Genomic DNA, 27,130 nt, shown 5'->3' with positions numbered 1-27,130 from the left:
TCGTTCTTTTACTGTCTTGCCCCGCAAAGCTACATAATTCACTCCCAGTCCATAAGGTCCTTAGTTCCAGTGATTGGGATGATGGATGGCTCTACTTCAGCTGCAGCAAGAGAAGATACAGCAATGTATCACTCTGCAGGAAAAAACAATAGAGCAAATGAAGCAGCAGGACGATGTGGTGGGCAGAAAAGCCAGGGGAATTCTCTGCTGGAGGAAAAATAGAAAGCCCTACCCTGGAGTTGTGTAAAATGCAGCGTGTTGATTTTGCACTCATTATGGCCATGCTGATGTGAAACTTGATACAGAGGGGATGTCCAATAACTACAGAAGGAAGAAAATCTTTTCCACTTGACTACTAGTGTTTTTACAGGAGTAGAGACTATAGTAGATGAGCCATAGCCTTATTTCCGATGACATACTTAATTGTAAACATTTGAAAGAGTTGGGTCAGTTCATGGTTAATCTCTGTGAAAGCTAGGTGACTCTGCAGTTTGCCTGTGAAAACTACTATTGCCTAAATCATTCTACAGCAATCGATTAAAACATTTATGTTTTAATGTAAGTCAGTGCTCAAACTCAAATCCAATAAATCAACTATTGTTCTGCTAAAACTATCACAGTTCCTACTATAAAACTCAGCAACAAATGTAGTTAAAAAAGGAATACTACTATTAAGTATTACACTCTTTTCCACAAGAAGTAAAAGCACTGTTCTTTGGCAAAGGCAAGTGATGGCCTGAGGAAATTCTGAAGGTTTAGGTGAAACGCTTAAAACAAACAAGACACATCCAAAATATATTCATTATTTATGTATGCTTTTGGCACATAATGTAGTAATAGTGTATTAATTACAGCTTGTAATTTAGATGATTTAGACAGAACATAAGGAGAGAAATATAACCACAAACAAATAAATTTACATACTTCACATCACAAAAATTCAAGGGCACTTTATAATGCCTACAGGGAGTAGAAAATTTTGAAGCTCTGTTTTGAATTAAATGCTGCAATAGGACAGGTTTTCCGCTTTTTTACAGGAAAATCGGTTCATCATCCAGAGAAAGTCATATGAAGTTCTAATGATTTGTCATTGTTAAGCATGTTAATACTGCTTACTACTCAAGCTTTCTCTCACTTTCCATTGTAAAACCTATTTGAGTAGTATGCAATTTTGCTGAACTTTAAACAATGAAGTTGAGAGCGTTTTTTTCCATTCAAGTTGAATTCTTTTAGAAAATACCTCTACCATTTCCACAACAAGGCCAAGGAAAGAAATAGATACTATTTCACACACCTGAAAAACTCAGTGACCATTCTTTGAACAGCAATGACGCCTTTTTTTTAGAGCAGTTTTATGAAATCTGGAAAGGGGGGCCACTGATTATTGGATTTATCTTTTGCTTTTCTTCTATAATTGAACAACAACAATTTACACAAATCAAAAACTTTCGTAAATTCAAACACGATTCCAGTTAACTAAAATATCTGGAAGTCAAGCCTTGCAGAGCAGGGACAAAGCTCTCAGCATAGAAGACCACACCTGTTCTGGGAATGCATCAAAAACCTTTCTGTAAACCCTTTGCAGGGGAGACAAAGGGAGTCTTACATTCAAGGTGGAGAGGAATACCGTGTCCAGGATGTGGATGCCCAGCCTGTGCATTCCTCCCAGTTCCTGTGCACACTGGGCAAACAGTTGATCAGGATTAGCTGGACCTTTCTTCCTGGAAGTGGGGCTGATTGACAAAATGGTTGAGCCCTACAGTTGCAACCGAATCAATGTTTTTCTTGTTTTAACATCCAAAATAGCAGTAAGGACTCTGAAAAGCCAGCCACCTATACACCTGAAGTTGAGCCCCAAAATGAGTGTACACTTTAAACTTTTATGTCTGTGAGCCAGCTCCCAACATCCCTCAGTCACTGCACAGGGAAGATACAATCATTAATGTCTCTAATGCACTAAAATACTAGAATGGTGATGCGAAAGAAAAGCCCATCAGGAATTAATAATCTTGGCTTTGGAGCAGAGTTTTAGCAGACTGCGGTTAAGTAAAGCCTATGACCTCGTATTGACCATAGAAGATGAAGCAAAATATGGAATCGGTAAGGGAGTGCTGTTAATTCTGTACACTGAATAAAGAAGGGTTCCTATGAAGATACTCTACATGTTCTAACTAAAGATTAGTATGTTACTAAATACATAGAAGAGTGAACAAGACGCCATCTCGATTTTTATGTTTCCTGACTTCTGAACACTGGATCTTACAAGTTTATTAATATTATTCTTTCTTATGCTTTTGTATATATACAATGTTCAAGATAAATGTTCATATTCAACATGAATAATCAGAATTCCAGAGAAACAAATTTTCTGCAAAATTGAGATCTGTCTTCCTGTTGGAACCTAGTCATCTTGCACTTTCTTTAACCCCCAAATCCGAATATTTGCTTTTGTTGAATTAAACTGAAATAATGCTTTAAAAGCTGATTATAAAAGCTTTTATTACACTTGTCTTTCAGTGAATTGGCACAACTCTTGTAAAAAAGTCATGATCACCTCTGGTAAGTATGAAAATATATGTTAGAAAAATATTGCCAAGGTTGTAAAATCAAGCATTCAAAACAAAAATTTGAAGGATTTGCCTTCAACTGATGCATTATCCACTCCCCCTACCATCTGTTTGCCGTAGTCAAATTAGGATAGTATTCTAAGAAGTCATTCTCTGCAATAGATGGGGCTCCCTGTAAGACTACATATCTTCCAGCAAAGACTGTGCCCATGTTTTGACTACCATTTGTATACCTGGTTATGCCATTTCAAAGTTCACATTTTAGTATGAGACAAGGTACAGGGAGGAGGCAGAAAGGATAATCATCATACTTTCTTCTCTATGGGGGAATTTAAAACAACTGTAACTCTACAGTTTAGAAATGAGAGAAATGAAAGAGCACGCATAATATAATAAAATGTAATATAAAATAAAATAAATATAATACAATAATAAAATATAATCAAATAATGGCTAAAAAATTATGAACGGCTTGGAGAAAGTAGAGAAAAAAATTCACTGTTCATAATAGGAGATTGAGAGGGCACTCAGTGAAAGAAAGTACTACTCATGCTATAATTAAATGATGGAACTCATTGCAGTAACAGTTTTTTTAATCTGCTCAGTATATAAATGAGTAAAGAAGAGATGAGATAAAATCATGAAGGAAAGGTCCATGAATATCTATGTAACACAGTGATATAATTGAAACTTTTGGTTCATCAGATCACAAACTACAGTTTACTTCCATACTAATGGCAAATTACAGAATTTGGAGACTATGCTGAAGAAAGATTACCCCACATTTTCCCTGTTTCTTAAACTCTTTTCCAAAGCACTCATAATTTGCCCCTGCCAGAGGCCAGATACTGCATTGGAGGTACTTTTGGTCTGCTCCTAGCTGCCATATTTACTATGTCATAATCCTGGCAAAAAGCTTAAATTTTAATGTGCTATCTGCTGAGCTGGCTTCTGAATGAGACAAAGAATACATTCACTTGAATGTTATAACAACATTTCCCCTAACTGAGAAAAAAACAACCTGCTCTATTCATGAACGTGTCAGGTTGTTTTTGTTGGTTACTTGGTTGGGTTTTTTTACAATATGCAGTATTTCTATTTCATACATGAAAGACTATAGATTTTTCTGCATTGCCAAAAATCCCACTTTCCTTGTGATATGAAAGGGTTAGCAGCTACAAGTTTAAGGACTAAAACCTTTTGAACACAAGTCATGTATACTTTACTAGGTGATTAGAGGAAGTCAGCTTGGCTCCAGCCTGTCTTTCTTTTATTTTCCAACTTATTTACAGGTTTTCATGAAATAGTTTTGATCAAATGTGTTGTGGAGCCAAGTGGGATCAGAGAGTCCTCTGAAGTGTCCTCGGAGTTAGAAGCCCTGACTCCTGCTCACGTTGCTGTCAGGCACTGCCGTATCCGACAGCTGCATGCAGACACCTGGCTGGTAAAGCCCTTGGGAAGAAACAGGTCAGGCTCTTTCTGTCTTTTTCTAGGTTTTTTTTTTATTCCACCAAACAGTTAATGTAAGAGTTTAATTCAAACAACTCGTCTTCTAAAGAGCTTTGACATTGGGCAGCACGCTATGCACTCTCAAATCCCACATTAGACTTAATGCGCTCTGAGAGGTGGCGTGCATCTGACATGACTCCAGAAGAAGAGGGGGGAAGAAAAGAGCTGATCGAAGTCATTAGCAGGATTCTGAATCTAGCAGAAATGAAAGTCTCACACGCTCTAACTGTTCTCTGCTGTCACCATGATTATTAACTTCATGGTAACAATAAGGTTGTAAGCAAATTTGTAGCTCAGCTGGGGAAAAGATTGGAATGGACTATATTTTTTTCTCTCTCATTAAACATTTCAGATACAACTGAGAGGAATTTTAATATTTAAAAAGAGTGGTTCAAAAGCAATTTACTTCTGGCCTGCTTATTCTAACACCACCTCGGCTTATTTTTGCTCCCATGCATCTCTAATAAGTAAATATATGCTCACGGTTAACTCTAGAAATCTCTGCTATTTAATGAATATGGAATTAGTTTAAGTCTTTAAAGCATTTCCCCTTAAAGTTTCTTTCCTCTCCTCCACCCTGGCCTCATTTTTCTTCTCATTCTACAATTGCTAAGATAGAAAAAGTCCCTTATTGATATTCATCATAAAAATATAGGATTTCCCCCTTTTCAGAAGATGTGCCACTACTTATTTGGCTAAAAACCATCACCATGTGTCAGGCTATTCAACTTAACAGAAACCTATTGTGGCTGAAGGTCATGCTGTTGTTTTACTGTATGCTACTGTTGTTTAAGATGTACCACAGAAATCCTCCATTTTTCCAGCATGAGCAGGCAGGTTTGTGAGCTGAGAGAGGACAAGATGGTAGGAAGTAGCACATAAAGAGGGTACCCGTTCCCTGGTCAGTGAAAGCATACTGAATGAGTGATACCAGTGAGACTGAGAGGCTGATGCAGGCAAGAAAGAAGAGTTCAAGAGACCAGGGGGTGGAAGCTTGTTAGAATTAGCAAAGCAGCTCATTATCTTGAGCCAACATATATAGTGAAATGGTGAAAAGAAACAAATATGTAACAACTGCATAATTGTTAGTTTTAAATCTATTGCTAATTTTTGACTGAATGGCTTTGTTTCACTAATGAAATGATTTTATTTGTTAAGGATAGAAGCACTTCCAGTAAAGCCTCATTGAATTTACTAAGCATAAGAATAGTTTATTTTATTTTGCTTCTTTCAAAATAGAATAACAATAACAAGTGTGGGAAGAGAAGAAATATCCCCATTGCTTTTAATAAGGCCAAGATTATATTCAGAGTAGTCCCTTAACTACCCTTAGATACTATGGTCACTATTTCAAAATCCACTCAACAGTTTAGGAAGAAATCTCTTTACAATTACTAATTGAACACTAATAGCAGTTCAGGCTTACTGGAAGAGTATAATGCCATTTTCAACCATATTTCTTCCTCATATATCATACATATTTTCTCCAACATTTGGCTAGGCAGGTGGCCAGCAGGCACTGTCAAGATAATTTATGTCTCTTGTTTATTTGAATAATTAAAATAACAACAACACTGGAACCCTGCAATTTTTGCACACCCCCAGCTTATACAACACTTTCCTGTTCCTTCTACGCTTGTACTCCTCTCCCACAGAAGAAAGCCCATGCATAAGAAAGAAGCTCCTAAGGAATCACTAAGGCCTAAGGAAGTAGATCTTTGTGAAAGCAACAAATTTCTGTTCTGTTAACCAACGAGAGAAGAAAACTCCCCTAGTAGCTAATGAATCCACCTCCTGCCCTGTTGATTGAAAGCACTCACACCCACCTCAGCATTGCTTCCTTCTCCAGGGAGCTCAGTGGGCGCCCAGATTCACCCAGCTCTGCTGCTATTGTGCTGCAGGCAGCAGTTGGTCACTGACGGTGACTGCATATGCAATATGTGTAAACAGCTCTAATTCTCCCATTTCTGAAGGACAGAGGATCCAATCCAAAAACTGTAATCTTGAATTTTATCCAAGAAAAGGAAAGGAATTGACATCAATGGGTTCTGAATCTCACTTCAACACTGATCCTGTCACGGCTTCTCTGTGGCTGCATTTCCCCACATGTGATTGCCTCTGATGTCTGCAAGTTGCCATCTGAAAGAGAAGGGGCTAAACCATAGCAATTAAATTGTAGCAACTGATTGTGATCCAGATTGATTCCTGTGACCAGCTAAATCCAAAGCATCCTAATTATTTTGTGCAAAATACTCAGTCGGGCTAAGCCACATAACATCACTGACCATAGGACAGCCAGAGTAATTTACAACAGGACTAGACTCTTGACTGGTCTCTACATATTTTCTTTGTTGTTATCTTTCTTTTCTAGACAACACATATTTTCCCCATGTTTCAGGAGATTTTTCTGAGATGCATATGGTCCATGGATATCTCCCTGCACTAGAGAAATGCTGCTGGCCTTGCAATGCAACACAGCTCCATTTTATGGGTGTTTTTTACATTCTTCCTGCACCTTTTCAAAAACTGTAAGGTGATTTTAAAAGATGAGAAAATAAAGTGATCTAATGCAAGACCTTTTTTTTTTAATGTCTGTAAAATAATTAGGAGCCCCAACTCCTGTACTCACAAGACAGGGGTAAAATCTGAAGCAATATAAATTGCTTTGCTGATGAGCACTTTTAGCTAAAAGAGGTCTGTTTTCCTGCTAGGCAGAATTAGTTTGTGCCAGTATGGGGGAACCAAACCATTGCCACATTAATCCTCAACACTCGTGGGTGGCATATTAATCCTGGTATTATTGTTTACGTTCTCAGCTAAGTAATGTCCAGGACTCCAGGTTGTAAGGTAGAAAATTCCTTTAGTTAGTGAAAGATTTTAGATTATCATGTTCACAGAGTTCCTTCTGGTATGTTTGTTCCTCAGTATACATATGTTGCTATGAATAACACCCCCCCCCCAATCAATAGATAGTAGTTAATGTGATGCTTGTAACATACCAGCTTGTTCCCTTCCTCCAATAAAAAATAAAGGACATGCAGAGCAGGCTTAGAATTTACGGAGTATTACCAGTCACTCAGTTTCAAGAGTCAGAATATTCTGCCTATGTTATCTGCTGATTCATTGCATAACTGAATGTTTTACTCTTTTTAAAAGGCAATATTTTGAAACTATGCATACATTTCTTTGGGAAAGTCCAGAACAAAATCAGATGTCAGACATACATAAATGAGATGCTAAAATATGGTAAGCATATCTGACAGTTCAAAATACATTATTTCTTTGCTGTCTGCCTCAGTGAACTTCTGAAAGAGAAAATAATATTACCTGCTTTATTGTAAATTGTATTGTGAGAAAGAAGATTTTTGGTTTATAGCCCTGGTAATCTTCTTGTATTTCTGCTACTAGAAACATTGTCTTTAGCCTGGGATGTTTCTTGACTTGAATTCTACTTCTTTCAACATATCAATCCAGCAAGAAAAAGCTTTTATTTTGGGAGGCTTCTCTGTTTTCAGAAGAACTTGTGCCTTCATGTTGGAAACCCTGACACCATCTCTCTAAGTTTTCAACTGAGTATAACAGTCTTGATGCTAAACTGGCTTTTGCTTTAAGAAAATATATTTATTAAATTCCTCAGCTAGAATTGTCTTCTGGAAAAAAAACCCAACCAAACCCCAAAACAAACAAACAAACAAAAACAAAACAAAAACACAAACAAAACAGACAAACAACAACAACAACAAAAAAAGGATGACTGAGAAGCACTTAGTTCAGACAACTGGAATGACATTTCTGTAAGTATTTCTATTTTTTATATTCTGCCTATAGCTCTAAAAAACCTATCCTTTTCAAAGTGCTATTCATTATTAACTGTTACAGCTATTATTTTAAAATGATTACAAGCCTGCTTATTCCCTTACAAAGCTGCTACAATTCGAAGTTATTTACATACATATGAATGTATGTATTCATATCTATTGATAAATATATATAAATTCCTAAAGGGAAAATGCTTCCAATTTCAGTATGAATACACTTCAAAATGTACAAGAGGAATTTAAAAATACGTATGATTACAAAAAAAAACCCCTTAAAATTAACATTTCAAGGAAATAAATTATTTTAAAACTGAGATGCTGCCACAATAATCTATTTGATTCAAATAAGGAATTTATCACAAATGCAAGCAACCTTAGAGTTTTGCTAGAAGCAGCCCAGGCACTCTGTCAGCCCAGGACCCTTTTTGGTTCTTTCCTTTTACTAAGGCAAAAATTACAAGGATTAGAGACTAAGGCTCAGCTCATTGGAGATGATAGGTATTTAACCATTTCCCTGGCATTGCTTTAGGGCATGCACATGGGTTCCCACGGGCCCCAGCCACAGAGCTTTTTCCACCAGCAGGCACCAGAGCAGGTACGTTTTGCTGATGCTGCAGCTCCAAATGCAGCATACCACAGGTGATGCTCATTACAGAAGCTATGGGGTTATAAAGGAGAGCATGGGTTATTGCTGATGGTGGAGTGCCAAAGGTTAGTGAAAAGCTGAATTGTCTGCTGGACTGGGGTAGATAAGAACACAAAAGGGCACAGAAATGGATTTGAATACAGCCACTTATCAGTGTGCCTTTTAAACTACATTATGCTGTGTATAATGGTGTGCTGTTAGCGCTAAAATCGGGAGTCTCCTTTTATGAATGTACTAATTTATTAACATCAATTTGTCTCACCATTTTAGCAGCTCCTCTACTTCCCTGAGCCAAGAAGTAAGACACCAAGTCAGTTAAATTCAGACTGAATTCAAGTGGCTCTAGTTCTTTTCAAACAACTATTGCAATCTGCTGGTGTAGCTCTCTGTTGGCCACTGTATAGTTTTCTCCACAATAAAAGCAAAGAAGCACATATAAAACAAAGATGTTTATGATTTGGAATAAATTGTAGCTTTACTATTCTTTATTACTGGAAACCAGCCAATTATTATGCAAAAGAATAAAAAAGGATCATTTATATACCATACTGTTAAATTTTATATTGAGTGATATGATAAAATAGCCAACAGGGACAGTGGGTGGGGAATGGGAGTAATGCTAGATTTTATTTATGTCATGTTTATAGTTAGCTATGTTTATCCTTTTTTGTCAGTTAGAGGAACATTAAATAGAATTATCTTGGATTTATGGTAAGTAATAAAGCAGATTTTTTTTTTTTCCATGAATGCTCAATTAGATTAAAGTATACAGTCACAACTGCAAAGTATGCACCTATTTATGATTTCTTTCCTGAGGCCATCTTTGTATTCCTCTCCCGAGACTGCAAGAATTTGGAAGACTTTGGACAAAACAGTGCATGTGTTTACTGTAACACATATGTGACCATAAAGCAAGACTGGTAGGACTGAAACATGGAGTTTGGGGATTGTGAGAGAGAATGGAAAGGCACAAAAAATGTTAACACCAGACCTAAAAAAAACACCGAGTGGGGATTTCTGGCAAGAAGTAATGTAAATTAATATTATTTCAAAAGGGCACTAGCATCGCCTGGTATTTGTGGAGGAAGACTCAAGAAGGCTTTGTTTAACCTTTATGCTGCCATGGTTCACTTATGCCTAAAAGAAGGGGAAGCCTAGAAATCCTTGGTAGAAGGCACCCCATGTCTGGCTGCCTATCACTGACATAGACTCTGACATTTTGCTCAGACAAGGATCTGCCATCTAAAGCCAGGGGACAGATTTACATCTCTTTACCTGGCACATGATATCCTTCAAAACTTTTTTCAAATGTAAAGATACCATTTCAAGCCACACCTAGTGTCCTTTTTTCTTACTTTACAGTTGTGTCTTTTTAAGTGAACACCATTGTAAAACAAGGGAAAGGCAAGCAGGATTAAGTTTTATGTTTTTCAATAAGGTTATACCTGTAGTTCAAGGTTTGGGGATTTAGTCTTTGCTGTTGTCTATGCTCATATGCAAGATAAAGGAAAAAAAAGACCAACGGTTTGGTTCAATTAATCTCATAACATTCTGTAAGGCTTATACCCAAATACTGGCTCAGTCCATTGGATGCCATTTTTGGATTAGCTGATAAAATCTCTAGCCAGTGCTGCCACAAAAAAAGCAAAGGTCCAGATTCATTAGGAACATTTTGTGCTGCCTCTAATGCTGCCTTCAACATAATTTTAGACTGGGCTTAATTTGTTGCACAAGGACTTCCCCACACAGCAGGTTTCTTAGGTAGCACAGTTATTGTTCTCAGATCCAGCACAGAGATGCTGCCTAAAAGGAGTTATAGCTGGGAAACTGCCAGACCTCCTGGGACGTAAGCAAGGGGTAATTGATGGTGCCATGGCTAGGAACTCTGAAAACCTGCTATTTCTCCTCATTTGTCTTTAATCCACAGTTGAATATCATTCATGCTGTACTAATAGCAAGGATTATATTATTACAAGCTATGCTTCCAAACAGACTCTTCTTACTGACAAACAAGTGCAGACTTTGAGGATTCTGCATTGGTTTCATGCCAGCAAATTGTAAAGGCACAAACTTTTCTGCACTTTTATTCCTGAATTTTCCATGCCTCTTTTGTCCTTTATATGTGTCTTACAGGTGGATGCAATCAAGTAGCTATTGTTCAAAATTTTATCATTCATATCCTAAATAACTGAAACAGTAGGGCAAGTTTTTAAAAACATCTTACTTGCTCCCTTTGGGGAAAGTTCTCTGAAAATCCCTATTGCTGCAGATTTTCCAAGTTCATATTTACTATAGAGAGTGAAACCTGTTCTTTTATTATGGCCTAGGATGTAAGTCATTGCAAAAAATCATTTCATGTTGATGTTATTTACCTAGTACAGAAAGGTAATATTTATTACACACACAAGTGCTACACATTTGTATTATTCATTAGCTATGAATTACTTAATGGCCCAACCCTATGTGCTTTCATTTTTTATCAATGCAGAAATATCTTTAAAGCTTGTGAGACAAGGAGTATTGTGGTCTTCAAATATTGTTCAGAGCCAACGAGACTGACAGAAGTCTGCATATGCATTGGCCAAGTGCAAAATGCTCAGACAGCTCTAGCATCAGAAACTGCTCTACATGTTACACAGCAATAACTTTTCCCAACAGCTTTTGCTTATTGAAGGTACGTAATCCTCCACAGCGTCTGTCTTCAACTGGACATAAAAACTACGGAAAAAGAAATAGAAAATCCCAGAGAAAATTAAAGCTATAACTAACCAGAATCCATTTGTGTCTGAAGTACCTACCTCTGCTCTGGGTGTCCTCTCAGCAAACAGCACCAGGGCTGTCAACACCTGCAGGTGCTTTAGTTCTGCGTCCTTCCCTGCCAGGATGCAGAGCTGTGCTGTTCAGGGGCAGAGAGATTCATGCTGAAGCAGCCAGCTTTGTTACAGAGCTTGTGCACAGTACAGCACGTGCCTATTCAAAGTGTCCGCAGGGTCCTTTGCTCTTTGCTGCTCCTCAACACCAGCAGTGATGATGCTGGGGGATGATACTGGGGGTTACACCAGGCTATTTTAGGCATCCGAATCATTTGGCTGAGAGACAAACAGCTCTCTATATCAACTGTAGAGAAAACACAGAGGAAATACATAGGAAACCTGGTTTCCTAACACTGATGATTCCTGTGAATTGTGTAAAGCGTATGCCTCAAATAGCTAATACTCCTGGTGCAAAATGCACCCCTTCCCCAGAGCAATAATATTTGCCAGCTTCCCAGAAGATCTCAGTGGTTCTGCCATTGAGAGCAGAAAAAGTTAGACAGTGGAAAAAAGGTGGAAAAGGTAGTCAGCAAGTGATGTAATAGCCAGTCAATAAACAAGCCCCCTCTCCCTCAGCAGTGATTAGTCTGTCTGTTAGCAAAGACTTGCAGTAATGATGCATTTGCCAAAGAATAATAAACTGCATAAAACTTATTTGTAGCTCAGACAGTTTAACTAGAAATCTAAGCCATCAGCAAATCGTCTTTTAAGTTTTAATTTAATTTAATCTTCTCTTTAGGGTATGGAGTATGCACAGGAAGAAATTGTTATATTTTTCATGAGAGAGAAAAAAAAAGAAAAATTTTTGCTGGGACTGATGGGGACATGGAGCATTGCAGAGGTGGGGGCTAGGGGGGAGCTCAGTACTGCAAAAGCCTTCAGATGAACCCTTGAGAGAAACTGACTTTTCAACTAATGGCACCAGAGATTGTGGATGGATGAAGACAGATCATGAAAGCCGGATATCAAAAGAGAGATCACAGCAAGCTATTAAAATGTACATTTATATTGCTAAATATTTTTAGGGTTGCTGAATTGAGACAGCTAGCAAACAGCACATCATGGAGAACATTGATTGAAAAGCTCACTGGGTTGGGAAAGAATTTTTCATTTCATAAGTCATTTGCTATAACCATTCCAAAAAGTCAGCAGATTTTTAAAATTAATGAGAGTCATTTTGTGATGAAGTCTGGCTTGATGGCCACTTCCTTCCCTGGGTTTTCTCAGGAGAACTGAACCTCATCCTTGTGCCATTAGAATTTTTTTGGTCAGTAATGCTAATTCGTGTGGCATGTTTATAGCATGAGAAATTGTCTTATCCTGTTTATAAAGTCCCATACAGATACAATGCTTTACAGCAATTTTAAGTCCAGCTCCAAAGAGCTTTTCTAAGGAGCTGATACTATGTATCAAATAAACAGTGGAGCAGAAGGATTGTCATTAGAAGAGGCTACAAACAGCAACAGCTACATTTTTTTCACTTTTGGAGATCTGGAAGTCTACTGTTTTTTAAATTAATACACTGTTGGTATTGTTATTATTATTTATTTATTTATTTCCTGCTATCTATTTAAGTCTTAAAAAAAAAAAAAAAGGACAGATATTCCTAGGCCATATTCCACTTCTGGAGAGGAAAACAGGCACTGGACAAAAAATCAACATATCTGTTACTCAAAATGGGCATTTTAATTTTTTTCCATTGATCACTTTCCAGTAGCAGTTTCAATTTCAAAATAAGATACCTCAATATATGTATGAGTCAAGCCAAAGCTACTTGAATAAATACCTGCCATGTCTTTGACCTAGTATAGATGTAAACAAAAAACTTCTTGTGTTAGTAAACTGCTAAACATTAATTGATTTTAGTAAATTTTAGGAATCTAGGCATGTTTTTTCTTATGCCTAATATGAACATTTGTTTCAAAGTGACAGCTAACAGGACTTAATCTCAGTAGTGTCTTGCTCATTGTGGATAAGAAATGATACATGAGCATAGGCCTTCTGCTTGTTAAAAGTTTTCTTCATAGTAAGATCCTGAAAAAACTCCGGGACATAATATATGAAGGTGTGAAAGTCTAACAAATAATAATTAACACCTAACATTTGTCAGGTTGTTGGAAATCATCTTGGTCACTAATATTCTACTGAGAACCAGCCAGGGTTGTAAGATCCAACCTGCCATCTGCAACCTGAATTGTTGTCCTGTAAGAGATATTTTCTCGCTGTTGCCTCTAAGAGAAGTCCAGATGACAACACTGTAGATAATGTAAGTCAGATGGAATAAATGCCATCCCTATTCTCTTGTGCATCAGATGCAATCTCTGTTATACTGCATTGTCACTGAAATTACTGCTGTCCATTGCCTCACAAGTGCTGAAAATTTCATTTTCCTCGTGCTCAGTATTACACTACATTAACAATAATAATGTATATTCTGACATCCTGCTACTGTTTGTCTTGCCTTTTCCTTCTTTTACTTAAAGCACCAGGAAAAATAGTCTAGTGATTTGATCAACTAATTTGCATATGTATTTTGCTTTGCAAATTATCTCACTATTCCAGAGCTTTAACCAGTCTGGACCACAATCCTGTAACAGTCACAGTGACTGTTCTGTTTTGTCAAATGAATGAGCTTTTTTCAATTTTGATTTTTGTTTCTCCTACTGAAACAAATGTAATTATGAAGAAAATAAATTTCCATGACAATCATTTGGAGTTGTAGTTAAATTCCTAATGGTTTAATATAAGTTTTAATTTCTAAAATTATTTCTGAGTGAAATTTAAATGTAAACAGAAATAGAAGCTTTTAAGACAATTTAATTCACAAATGTTCTGTTCACAAAAAATAATTCTTTCTAATCCTCTTTGTCAACAGTCTCTTTCACATTTACACATTGCACAATTAGGAATCCGAAATCCAAAAGGTTTTCTTTAGAAAGAAAACTTACAAGAGGATATACCCAAGGGCAATTGACATTGGCTCAAATCAGCAAGCCTTCTCTGTGTATTTCTATGTTTCTATTTACTTCTGCCTCATATGGTCTTCTTCCTGAAGAACCAGAAAAGAATAAATGCCAAGGAGAACCAGAAAAACATGCTAATGGAAATCCAAGGAGAGAAAGATGACAGAAGGAGGGTAAAAAGGGTACGGCTATTAGAAGAAAACTGGTAAGCACAGAAATATAGAGAAAACTTGCCAATTTGGGCCAAACAGGATCCTCAGGGGCTGTGCATGAGAAATGGTTGCATACGGCCTTTGGTAGGTTTCCTGGCAGCTGTATTTTTCTGGTTCATCTCATCGTAATGTAGGTACTCCTCCTACCTCAGTTCAGACTTCTTATTCATGTTTTCTCTGTGTGCTGCCTGAGTGCCCAGGCTACTCTCATTCCTTGGTACTGAACAAGACGGAGGACAAGCAAAGCTGTAGGGAAAAAAAGAAAATCTGCATGAAGGCAGGAGGAAAGCGCTACTGCAATGTATGAAGAGGCCTATATCAGCCTTTGTGTCCAGGACTGCTCTCCTCTCACAGCAATCCATGTTCCTTCCTGAAGTGACTGATGCTTTTTTTGGGGTGCCAGGCACAGACCGTAACACCTTTCTTCCCCTACAATTTCTCACAGGCCTCTCTGCTACATCATGGTGCCTACGGCTCTAGCTCGCTCTCAGTTGTTGCACCGTCCACTGCCATTTCAACACCTTTTGACTGGTTTACTACCATCTTTAACTTTAAGGGGGAAATCCCCCATCCACAGTGCTCATGCGAGTTCTGATCATCACAAATCTCACCACAAAATGACTTGGATGGGAACACATCATATTTCTGTAGGATTGCAAACACATGAGCTGTTCTGACCGAGATCCAGTTCCTCCTCATTTCAGGGGCTACCCGCAGTTTCCTCTTTCTCTTCCATCATACCTGGGACCCCGAGTGCATGTGACCTTCCCCTGCTGCCTCTGCCTCAGGTTCTTTGGGACTGACTGTCATCTTTTTAGGCAGTGGGAACACACTCCCGACAAACATCACCTCATGCTGAAACCTGCAGCGCAAGACACATCTGTGCCAGTGCCCTGGCATTCCCCAATCCTTTTCTTCTGGCAACCCCATGTCAGTCTCTCCTCCCAGGCTAGGTACCTTCCCTGTCCCCCCAGGTGCAGGTCTGTGCCACACACCCTCCCCCTGGACCCCCTCTCCGGGCTGTCTTTTATATGTAAAGCAGCTTCCCACACACCTTGCCCTAAATTGCCACCCTCTTTCTTCCTCCTAACAGGCTGTCTCCACCCTGTCTCTCAGACAAAGTCTAATCCCCTATGCTTTGTCTGGGCGTAGACTGTAAACTCTTCATATACGATGATGTTGCTGTCACGTATTTGCTCAGGTCTATATGTCATTGCTTTATAAAAGACCAAAATCATTGCTTTGCCTTCAGAACTATTAGTCTATTCAGGTACTAATTCAGACACTGTTTAAATGACAATTGGGTTCACAGAATATGGCTTCCAAGTATTTTAATTTGATTAGGAATCAATCCTTCCTAATTACTTTTACAAATAATTCCTATTTTCCAGCTGGAAATAGAGATAAGGTTGTGTGTATATATATTTTGCTCTGAGATTGGAAAAAAAGGTTTAATAATTGTGTATCTGATAAATTGGACAAAAGAGAGATGACAACTTTTAAAAAATTTAAAAGCAGATCTGATTCTGCTAATAATCCCTATACAAAAGCACTAATCACATTGGCGGAAAATAATCTATAACGAGTAAAGTGAATCAAGTGCATGTTAAAGCAAGAGAGAAGTTTTATAATTTGGGGGATAGATAGGTGATTAACCCAGAGGGATGACTGGGTTAAAAAAAAACCCCAAAATCAGAAAAAGCTCTAAATTCACAGCAGGTGTCAAGAAGCAACGATGATCCTTTTTACTATTTTACAATGAAGATATATACACAGTTAGTTTAAAGGTATTGGTGAGATAGTCCATAATATGCTAAAGCCAGGAAATTGAAATCAATTTTGTTTTAAAATCTTTATGTCTATACTATTTAAAAGTCAGTCATTTGAAAAATTGTAGGAAACATTAAAGTATTATAGTGCATGTTCAAGTTCTTTTATCCTGCACACTCCCAAATGTGATATTAAATAACTCTGTGGAGGAGCTATATAAGGAATAACAGATACAAATGTATTAAATTTTAACCACCTACAAAAGCTAAGCAAGCCAATTATTGCTGTTTTTTCCATGTCTATGGTGGAAATAGTGGGAGCAGCTATGGTGTCACACAAAGAACAGCTGTGGTGCATGTAGCAAAAGAAAGAATGGGACAGGGAGTGGCTGCAACCACATATATCATAGAAAAATGCTATGTCTGAGGATTTCTTTTCCTGTTTACAAAAACAAAAGATTTTTTAAAGGAATAATAAGCTATAATAAATCTATATGACTTGTGTTTCTTCTGGGTTTGTTCACTCTGAAATATAAACAGATAAAAACAGAGAAATGAAGGTGACTTGTGCTCATTTCTGGTTTTTGAAGAACAAATTTGTTGAAATTACTCCTGGAATTACAGGAAAAAGGTTCCTATGCATCACACACAGTGACCTGTTACAGCTTGGAACACAGAGGATGCCCAGTCTTCACTTGACACTAAGGTGGAGAGATCATTTTGCATGACTGACAAAGCACACAGGTAAATCATCTACGTACAAAACTATGTCCCTGTTGCAACAGTCTGCTCAAATGCAGTGTAAATATAGATCCAAAAAGGAGACACTGTCTATGATCATGACCTTCTGACTCCAGTAACAGTAAGAATTAGCACGTGCTCCTTGGCTGTTTCCACACTTTCTATCCTCTACAAATCACTTCATTGCCAGTGCCTTCTCTGGCTCCCCAAAGGTAGTCAGAGAAGCCTAGCGCAGTCCCAGTGCTTCACTGGCTAACATGGGGACAGAATAAATAAGCCACGTTTGTGGAGAAGAGAGATGCCATATCCTATATTTGCACCATGAGCTGACCAAGCAAGCACAGAGAATGCCACCACAAAGCTGCTCTGAACTGTGGATCCCTTCCACACTTACTGTTAGACCAAGTCAGACTTTTGAGACCTTTGCTTCTCCTTTACTTTTGCTGGAGAAATTGACTTAAAGTAACTTTTGCTAAGATTTAAATTAAATGCATCTATTTAAAAATTCAGTGTCCAATGGGGCAGCTAAAATAAGAAAAATCAGAATAAATAAAAGTTAACATTTGTACTGCCAATGCAAATACACATTTTCTTTTTAACAGTTCAACCATACAGCCCACTCAGCAAAACACTCACTTTCTAAACCTTGTTGAAATGAACAGGACTTAAGTACATATGCCTAAAGTTAGGTATTTGTTGGCTAATATTTACCTAGGTTCAGGTAAGTACTGGGTTTTGCCCAGTAGCTCAGCACCTAACATAAACATGACATGAAATAAATCTTGAGTTCTCTAATAATTAAGCATCTAATCTGAGTTATTTCATTTATGTTAAAACTGTGGGATCTTTCCAGATGCATACACCAGCCATTTCCAGAGGCAGTCAGAATAAAATCCAGGTGCACATCAACACCCCTCTGCATATTAGTTTCAACTGGAGGTTAGTTATGCACCCCAGAGAGAGGAGGAAGTGCATTCTGCAGTCAGGACAGCAGAACTACAAGGCACACCTCACAGCCCAGCACACCCCAGAGCATCTGTCCCTCAAATTAAATTTGGCTATAGACACCTATTGTACATACATGCCCCGTCTCTCCCCATTGGTGACAGAAAACTTGATCACGATGGTTGTGTACGATGTATCTCATTCACTGTGTGGGAGAATAGATTTTTCAGTGCTGGTTTAAGGAATAAAAGATTTGGAAATCTTCTTATACGGTTCAGAAATAGGTATGCTCTTATTTTAAAATTGGAAACTGCATCGTGTTGAACTACAATGTCTCTGTGTGATTGCTCTTTAGATGAAGGGACATGGGAGCCAAATTTGTACTGTTTTGGGGTTTTTTTGCTAAACAAGTCCTGACACCGTGCAAAAATTGAAGTTAAGACAGATAACTATACAGCTATACCTACATCTACAACATTTTGTATTTAATATATAAAGATATATTCAGACAGATTTGCATTTCAGTTATTTTGCTATATGGTAGACATGTTTGCTTACAGATTCTGCACTATTCAGTAAAATAACAAAAGCAAAACTTAGTTCATCAAGTCAGTCACTGAATGAAAATGTGAGCTTATAATTTCATTTTTTCTCTTTTCTCCAGGTGGTTTCAGCACACTGAGACAGTTTCACATGTTCTTTGGCCTCCTAAAATGGCTTCAATATAATCTGACACAGACAATTTCAGTCTAACAATAAAGGAAATCAAAACCGATAATGCAGAATCATTCAGAGCTGCTGGGATTTTAAAATCCCATGCCCTTTAAGGAACTTTCAAAATAAATGAAATGTTTTATTAATTCTAACAGCTTAGTGTACAGAACTAATAGAAGTGTAGTCCATCCATCATAAAAATCTTTGTCTTCTCCCATAATGCATTAATTTCTTTATACAGACAGATTGCGTGGCTATGTTTGTATGACACTTTTTTTCCACTCAGATCAATTCTAAGACCTCTGAACTAAAGAAAATCATCTTTCTAAATGGAATACTAATTTTAGCTAAGCTGCTTTTGAAGACTATGCTCTTTTTAAAAAAGCCAAAGCTCCATACAAAAGGTAGGGAGAAGAGGGAGACTGTAGCTGATGAAATGCAAATGAGGCTTTTCTCAGACAGCTGGCTGCTTTGGGATGACATGTGTGATGAATGGCTCTTAAAACATGAGCAGGCATCAAGCTCCAATTCAGTGTCAGACTGGCAAAACCAGCAGCATTACTGGATGCCTCCTTTAATTAATGCAACACTTCTGCATTAGTCCGGACACTGCCGATAAATGGGAAAGAACTGATATCAGTGGTAATATCAGAAATCTTTCAACCTTGAAGCTGGGATGCATTAGCCAAAAGCTGTGGTATCGTTAAAGGTTTAATTGTATTTGTAATGTACCAGTGCACCATGACAAAAATGGGAGATAGTGTAGGCAGGACAGAGTAAGCCAGTGATAAATGAGTGTGAGTGAGCGATTATAAGGCAAGGAGGAGTGTGAAAACAGACAATAGACAGTGAAGGGGAAGGGGGCAGGGGTGGGGGGTTATGATAGCAACAGCAGCTCTAATGTGAAAAGTAGGTAATGAGAGAAACCTGGTTATAGTTTTGAGCAGGGCTACAAGCACAAAGCAGTTTAACATAAATCTTTCTTCCTAAATAGGTTTCATTGACGAAAAGTGAGATTTACCACTGCACCTACTCCTAGCAGAACTTCATGGGGAAGGCTTTGCTAGCCAGTTATCTACTACAAAGCATTACAACTCACTAAATCAAACATACAGCACAAGGTTTTCTATTAATTGCATACCAAAGTAATAGGATACACACACTGTTCATCCATTGTGCTTAAAATTATGTTTTCTGCCACAACATACCATAAAACTCCCATGCAATTTTTATGCTGTCATATAGTCACCAAGTACCAGTATGTAATAACAATAACAGCTTTCTTGAGATTATTTGAAAATAAAGACTAATCTTCCATTGAAAGTATAAGAGCCTATCACACTGAAAGACTACAAAGCATTCATGTGCAAAGTATTCATGTTTTGTGATTGCCATCAGTTGCAAACATTTCTAAAGAATCCATCTTCCTAGCATGTAGGCTAAGGCACATAATTAAGATTAACAAATTCTGGTGAGGTTCTTGAAAATTGCCTATGCTTAGTGTTTCTGAGAAAGGTGAAGTATTCCCGTAATGTACTCAAAGTGATTTGCTGTTTCTTGATGACACCTTTCACGTGGTAGCCTTTTGAAACCATTCCAGTTGTTCCCTCCCTTTTTCATGAACACATGAAAAGTATTTACTGTGTACACTGAGTATTGATTGTGTAGTTTCAAAACTGGTTTTTTTCGCCTTTTAATTATACTTCGTTGTATGAAACCCAAAAAACCCCAAAATCTGTTCTTTTTAAGATGAACACCAAGATGAATTATGGTCAATGCTTAACTTCATACTTAAGGAGAGAGCAGGGGAAGAGACAGACATTGGAGAAAGACTAAGACATTTTCTGGCATCAAAACCAGACACTGCAAAATATATATTATGATATACAGACCACTTTATTGACAACAGCATACGAAATCACACACACACACACACACATCCCCGTGTTATTTTTTACTATTTGTATGTATGCTTTTCTTACAGTATTAGAACACAGGTGACAGACAGTTTATGGATTAGGAAAGTACCTACAGTTAAGAGCACATATATATGTATCTGCTTCCCTGAACTGAGGCTAAAGGCATTAAAACATCCTTTTAAACTTTTTTTTCAAGTATAACATGCTTTCTTAAACATAAAGGACTGTAGAAAAAAATCAAAATATAGATATTTAAGTGGTTCTTTTTGTTACATTTCTAAATTCTTTTCTTATTAAAATATTTCTGTATTAAAATTATTATGCACAGATATGTTTTGATACTAATAGAAATGTCTGAATAGAGGGAAAGCTGGCCAGTGTTATGGCATAAAAGTTTTGCTCAGGAGAGAAGGGGGATAGCAGGTTAGTATTTTTGTTTCTTGCTTAATACACCATTTTTGCTAAATCTTTTAAGTCTGGTTTTATATTCTGTGTCTTTTGGGTAAAAACCACAGCTACCATGGTTGCAAAATACCTGTGAGCTCCAGAAAGTTACTTAGAAACCAGCTTGGTATTGATTAGCAGAGCAGTTGAAGGGAAGAGGGTCAAAGGGGTTGGGATCAAAATCATGGTTTTGCTAAGAAATCCCCAAACAAATAAAAACAACCCAAACCAAACAAAGAAAAAAACCAAAATCACAAATTCATAAATTACCGAATTTTACAGAGATGCTCCTTACTAGCCATATTTTCAAACTAATAACTTGGCATAGAACTGACAATGTTTACCTTGCACCTGTTTATTTCTAAGCCCTAGTAGCTATCCCAACAAAGTTGTAAGCCTTGATGCAAAGTGTCCTATCATGTCAGGAGCTTTCCCAGTGAGGTAAGCAAGGTATCAGTCCACTTGGCTTCACAATTTTGCAGGAGAAAACTCCATTATAATACATTGAATGAATTCCAGTGTTTCTGAAATTTTGTCAGTAGTCATGAAACAGGGGCAATATAAAGGCAGTCATGACCTAGCTTGTCTCAGAGTTAGCAGTCAGTACTTACTGCGATGTACATCTATTCAGATAGTCCGTTTTCATTCTTAACTCCCCATGTTCCTGCAATATAGTTTAGCTCCTAGATTATTTACAAAGTGCTTTACCACAGGATAAAGAGGCTATGATCCAACCATTCCCTGCAGCCTACATTGCGAAGACCATTTGCTGCCCCTTTCCCTCCCTCCCTCATCTAATATTTAATGTACAGGACAAAGCATTCATTTCCACTAAATGAAAGATGCCATCATATGTGAAGGTTTCATGCTCAACCAGGATCGAATAATGATATGCTTACTCATGCTTACTACATTAGGAAGTTTTAATAGGACTACGTGAGGAAGAGGTGCTAATCATTGGAACAGCTTCAGATTGCAGTCCATTATTTGACTCACTCCTTCTGCAGAGCAGCCATTCAGTGCCGATGACTGAATTCTATCCATCTCAGAAAATTCAGGAAGACTAAGTAAGAATAGGAATAGAATTGAAAAGGTCCCTAACTGTACGGTTGCATGGCCAGAGGAAAACCATCAGGTAATTGTCCCTGCACTCACTGGTGGCTGGGGCACTGGCTGTGCAGATAGCTCCTAACAATCCCCCATTGTGCTCCTCTCTCATGGGATTTTACTTGGACAGCATTTTCCACTAGTGGATGCTGGTCATGAACAAACAACTATAAATCACTTTGGCTAAGTTAACCCAAAGACGTGCCAAATTCTAGTGTCAAACTGTCTAACATACATTTCCTAATAAACAGAAATGTTTTTTAGCCAGCAACACAGGTTAGGATGAAATCATCCAACTGCAAGGACAGACCCAGATGGCTCTGGATTTCCTGGTAGAGTCTAGAGTTCCAGTGATATGCTGCAGTGAGCCTGGCCCCAAGGACTATGGAGGGATACACGCCCTCAATGTTCTGCTAAAAAAGGCATAGGAGCGTGATCAAGTACAAAAACTCTGATGAAAGAGAAATATCCTAAAGATGAAGTGTTTATAGAAAAGATTTTGATGTAACAATTCCATGCAGAAACAACATATATATAATACTTGTTTTATGTAATTAATATTTTTAAGACTGTGCTTTCATCATTGACCCCTAGTTTCCTGAGATCTCATGGTAAAATGTAAAGATGATCTTTATAACCCAGTCATATGACCTATAATATTCAATACTGACAAGAGGCTAGGAGTCCAGCTTAAGTAAGTTTCTAAGAATGTAGAATCTGATAATTGTGGACTGAAATAATTTTGGGGCAGGAGAACTTTTGAAGAAAAGTCTTCAAGATTATTGTAATAGCAGACACTTGAAAACATAGACTTTCCTGTGTTTTTAAGAATTACAAGCCAGGTGCCCAATCAAGGAGCTGGCCCTGTTTTCCTTGCACTACTGACTAGCACAAGAAAGCAAGCAACAGGAATGTGGCAATTTTTTAGTTCACAACAGTTTTCGTTTTTTATATATTTCATGTCTCAGACACAACAGATTTTGGAATCATTATAAATGGAGCCTGCACTTGGGTGGGTGATGACACTTACAGCAGGCCACATTTCTTTCCAGTTGGAGCTTCATTATGAAAGTTTTTCATGGAGTAATAGACACACTAGAAATCTTTTCAGCAAAGAGTAGGCAGAGAGAAGTATAACTGAATACCTAAAACTCCTTTAAGCAGGAATATAGTAATTGATAAATTCTTTGGAGCAGATGGTCTTCTAGCTGATTTAAGAGATATGAGATCCCTGGGAGCAATTGCTCCTGGAACATCAACAACTAATTCCCATTCTTCATATGTTCCAAATTCTGCATTCTCTGGAATGCTGCTAATTGTTTTACTTTTGCTCTGTTCTCAAGAGAAACCTAAATAATTTTATTTTACTACCCAAGTTTATTCATAATCACTGGAACAACTGAATTTTTTATCAGAAACTACATTTTCTATGTTCTACTTATTGGCCATTTTATATGCTTGCATAGTCACATCGAAATTATTTTGAAGGAAATCAGAGAAATACACCATGGTTGAATCACTTGTGTGATGCACAGATGATTTCATGCTACCTCAACCTCCCCAGATAAAATTAGTCAGAGCAGATATGAGGTATGTGCTGCAAAAGGTGATGTGAGTCAGAGGACAGAAATGGAAACCAAAAAACCTGCTGCTTGGCCTATGGCTAGTCAATTCACTTTGTAGACATTTTTATTTAGATCATAAGCTCTTTTTGGACAAGGCCTATCTTGTGCCATGTGTTCATACAGTGCTTTCCACAGTGCTGTCCTTAAATCAGATCTCTGGATGCTATCAAAATGCAAATAAAACAGATCATGAAACACAGCATCAGTGATAACGTTATCATAATTTATCATTGTTTTCTCTTTCTGCATGGCCTGAAAATGTCCTACATTAACATTTGGGCATAAAACCCCTCCATGCTTTTGTGAGAGGACAGCACAAAAAAATCAACCCTTTTGCTACAGGAACAGATTAATCAAACTCAAAGAGCTATGGCAATCAAGAGTCATACAGATGTTTCTTTTGTTTTGAGCAGTTACCCTAATCCTTCCAGAGCAAAGAAGAGGCATGAACCAACAGGTAATCAAATACAATATGGGTAGTTTACTTGGTTTAGTTAACAAAAAATACCTTTAGCTTTCTAAGAGAATTCTTATTACCAAGATTGCTGCTGTTGTTATTTTTCTTTTACAAGCCTATTTTGACACGACATTACCCAACAGGCAGCACTTGCAAAAAAATAATAAATTTATAAATCATCTTTAACATGATAGTTTCATACCTTGCTTGGCATAAAAAACACTGTGTTATCATAATAGTACTCCATCCATTTTAAGATTAATCCATCTGCATTGTACATCACTGCATTATATGCATCATTACACTGTAACTGTAAAAAGGAAAATTAAGGTGTGATAAGACCTGAACATCTTCATAACAATTTCAAGTTTGTGGATATGTAAGATGTAATTGTCAATTATATCACACATTCAGTTTAAATAATAGCCCGCGTTAGGAATACAACAAACACGAATTGTGCCTGCTTTCCAGTTTTTCTTTTCTTTTTGCCTCAGGTTTTGGCTAAGTCCCTACTCCAGTTACAGTTAATTGGAACTAAGTGAAAAAAAATTAGCATTTTTCTGCATCTTTTTCTCCAGGATTTTTGGCATCCCAAGATTTCAGGGTCAAAGAAGGGCAAAAACTCAGAAGAGGAAACCAGTTGTTCATTTGAGATGATCTGCCAATGCACAGTGGCTTATCTAAAGAACAGAATGTTTAAAAATTGGTCAACTTTTAACAAATGCCTTATTGCAAGACTGAATTACAAATTTTTTCATCAATTAAGAGACAAGTACTACTCCAAAGAGAAATTCTATCTCCTTTGATTTGTTATCCAAATAATTAATAGTTCAGGAAAATGTTGGCCTCCAATTATTTTCTATGGTATACTATCAGACAGCTGGCTTAGACTGAGAAAATCCTGGTGAAGAAGCTCACTCAGTCTTAAAGTAATCTCTGACGGTTCCAAAACATTCAGCAGCACTCAATTATTCTTCCATTTCCCTTTTCTCAGGGGTTAAGCTGTAGTGGTTGCAGTAGATGCACTGCTGGGGTACATCTACCTTAATTAACTCCTTAGCTCAGTTATTCTGACCATCTAGTAAGATGGATGAATGTTATACATCACCTCACCACCATCAATTGTTCACCCCATTAGAGCAGAGCAGAAGAATATAGACAAATGATTTGTTCATCAAAAAAGAACAGGTTCAGCTGACCTGAAAAATAGTCACAAAACTGGGTCAAATCCATCAAAAGGTTTCTACTGGATGTCTCACACACAAAAACACACATACACAAATTGCCTGTAAAAACCAGAAAGCCTGGGACTCTTCCTTTGTTAGTACTATGGTTGGGACAATCATGGAGGAAATGGGAGAGACCAAAGTTCATTTTGCCCTTCTCCTTGGACCCATATCTGATGATCCTGGCAGGCCCAAGCCACCAGGCTTCATGATCTCTCACAATACCCCCTGCTACAGCTGTCCAACATAGTGTGAGGTAATAACATATATATTGGGGCCCAGAGGAATGAAAATATCTCTCTCAGCAATGATGAGTGACCCCAGCGATGGAGTTGCTGAAATGTCAGTGCACCAAGCCTGGAGTCTATGAACTTGGGTCTCCCACTTCTTAACTACCTCAGCTCCAGGCTGAGAAAACTTTCTACAGTTTTGTCACAGCACCTATATCTATCTCTTTACCTCTGCTGGTTAGCATTAATTGGATTCCACAAATAGGAACGAAATATTTGCTCTGAGTCAACAGAAAATGTTAAGGAAGAGAGCTGGAAGATAAAAAGTTCACATTGATGAGAAAAAAACAACGGTGTCTCTCTTCAAAATGTTCACATCGCAGGTTATCAGAGAAAACAAGTACATCATTGGTACTCTCCTGTCCCTTACTGACTTGTTCTAGTGAGTAAGAGGTGGCCCCCTTACAGAACAACACTGAGAACATTTCCCATGCACCCTTATTCCCTTGAATGCCAGGGAGATTGGATTCTGATTCAAACTAATTTGTTCACTGGTAATGAGCTGTGATACTATCACCTAAATATAGAAATAAGTATTCAGTGAAGATTTTAATAAATGCAAGAGTGGAAAAGAGTGTCTCGTACCTAGCCATAGCCCTTTTGAAAAACTAGAGATCTAATAATGGAAGTTGTTTCTTCTAATGCTTCTAATGAGATAATATTAATAGCTATCAATCAAATTAACTGCCTGATGCTGAATATCCACTAACTCAGATCCCATGTTCATTTTTATTCTTTTTTTTTTTTTTAGTAGGACATCTGGTGAGTTGACATTTTAAGGACTGTGCTCTGAAATAAGGCTAAAAAATCCTATTTAGATTGTCATCATTAGAAAGCAGTAAGTTCTCAGATGTTTTTCATGGGGTGAGAAAGGTCTTCAGTTATTTTGACAAAGTATTAAATGTCTACAAAATGCTGTCTTATTGGAAGATCTTAACAGATTCTGCCAGTCATTTCCCAAAAGTATGGAAATTGTTCTCCATGCTATAAAAATAACTGTAAATGTTCACTGTCTTTCTGTTCCTATGAATTTTTTTGCAAAATATCTCTAAGCTCTACAGTATCATTTGGAAATAGCCACAAGTTTGGGCAAGTCTGACTGTATAGGCTATAAGAGACTAGAAGTGAGACATGAGACATTATGTCAATGGTGCTAGACTGTCGACGATGAAGAATGACAAAACTAAAGATAAATGGATCGTGGTTCATGGCTCATCTTTTTTCTTCAGCTGAGTCCCAAATCAGAACTTCATCCCAAATCCACATATCACTAAAGGCCAGTATTTGAAGTATATGGGGTTCACAGCATCATGAACATGGCAAAAATTTTACCAGGTATTTATGTGCTTTTCTGAGTAAGAATGG

This window comes from Haliaeetus leucocephalus, unplaced genomic scaffold, assembly GCF_000737465.1.
Source record: "Haliaeetus leucocephalus isolate CR32 unplaced genomic scaffold, Haliaeetus_leucocephalus-4.0 Scaffold228, whole genome shotgun sequence".
In the NCBI taxonomy this organism is placed as follows: Eukaryota; Metazoa; Chordata; class Aves; order Accipitriformes; family Accipitridae; genus Haliaeetus; species Haliaeetus leucocephalus.
The sequence above is the reverse complement of the archived record's forward strand: the minus strand, read 5'-3'. Positions refer to the sequence as shown.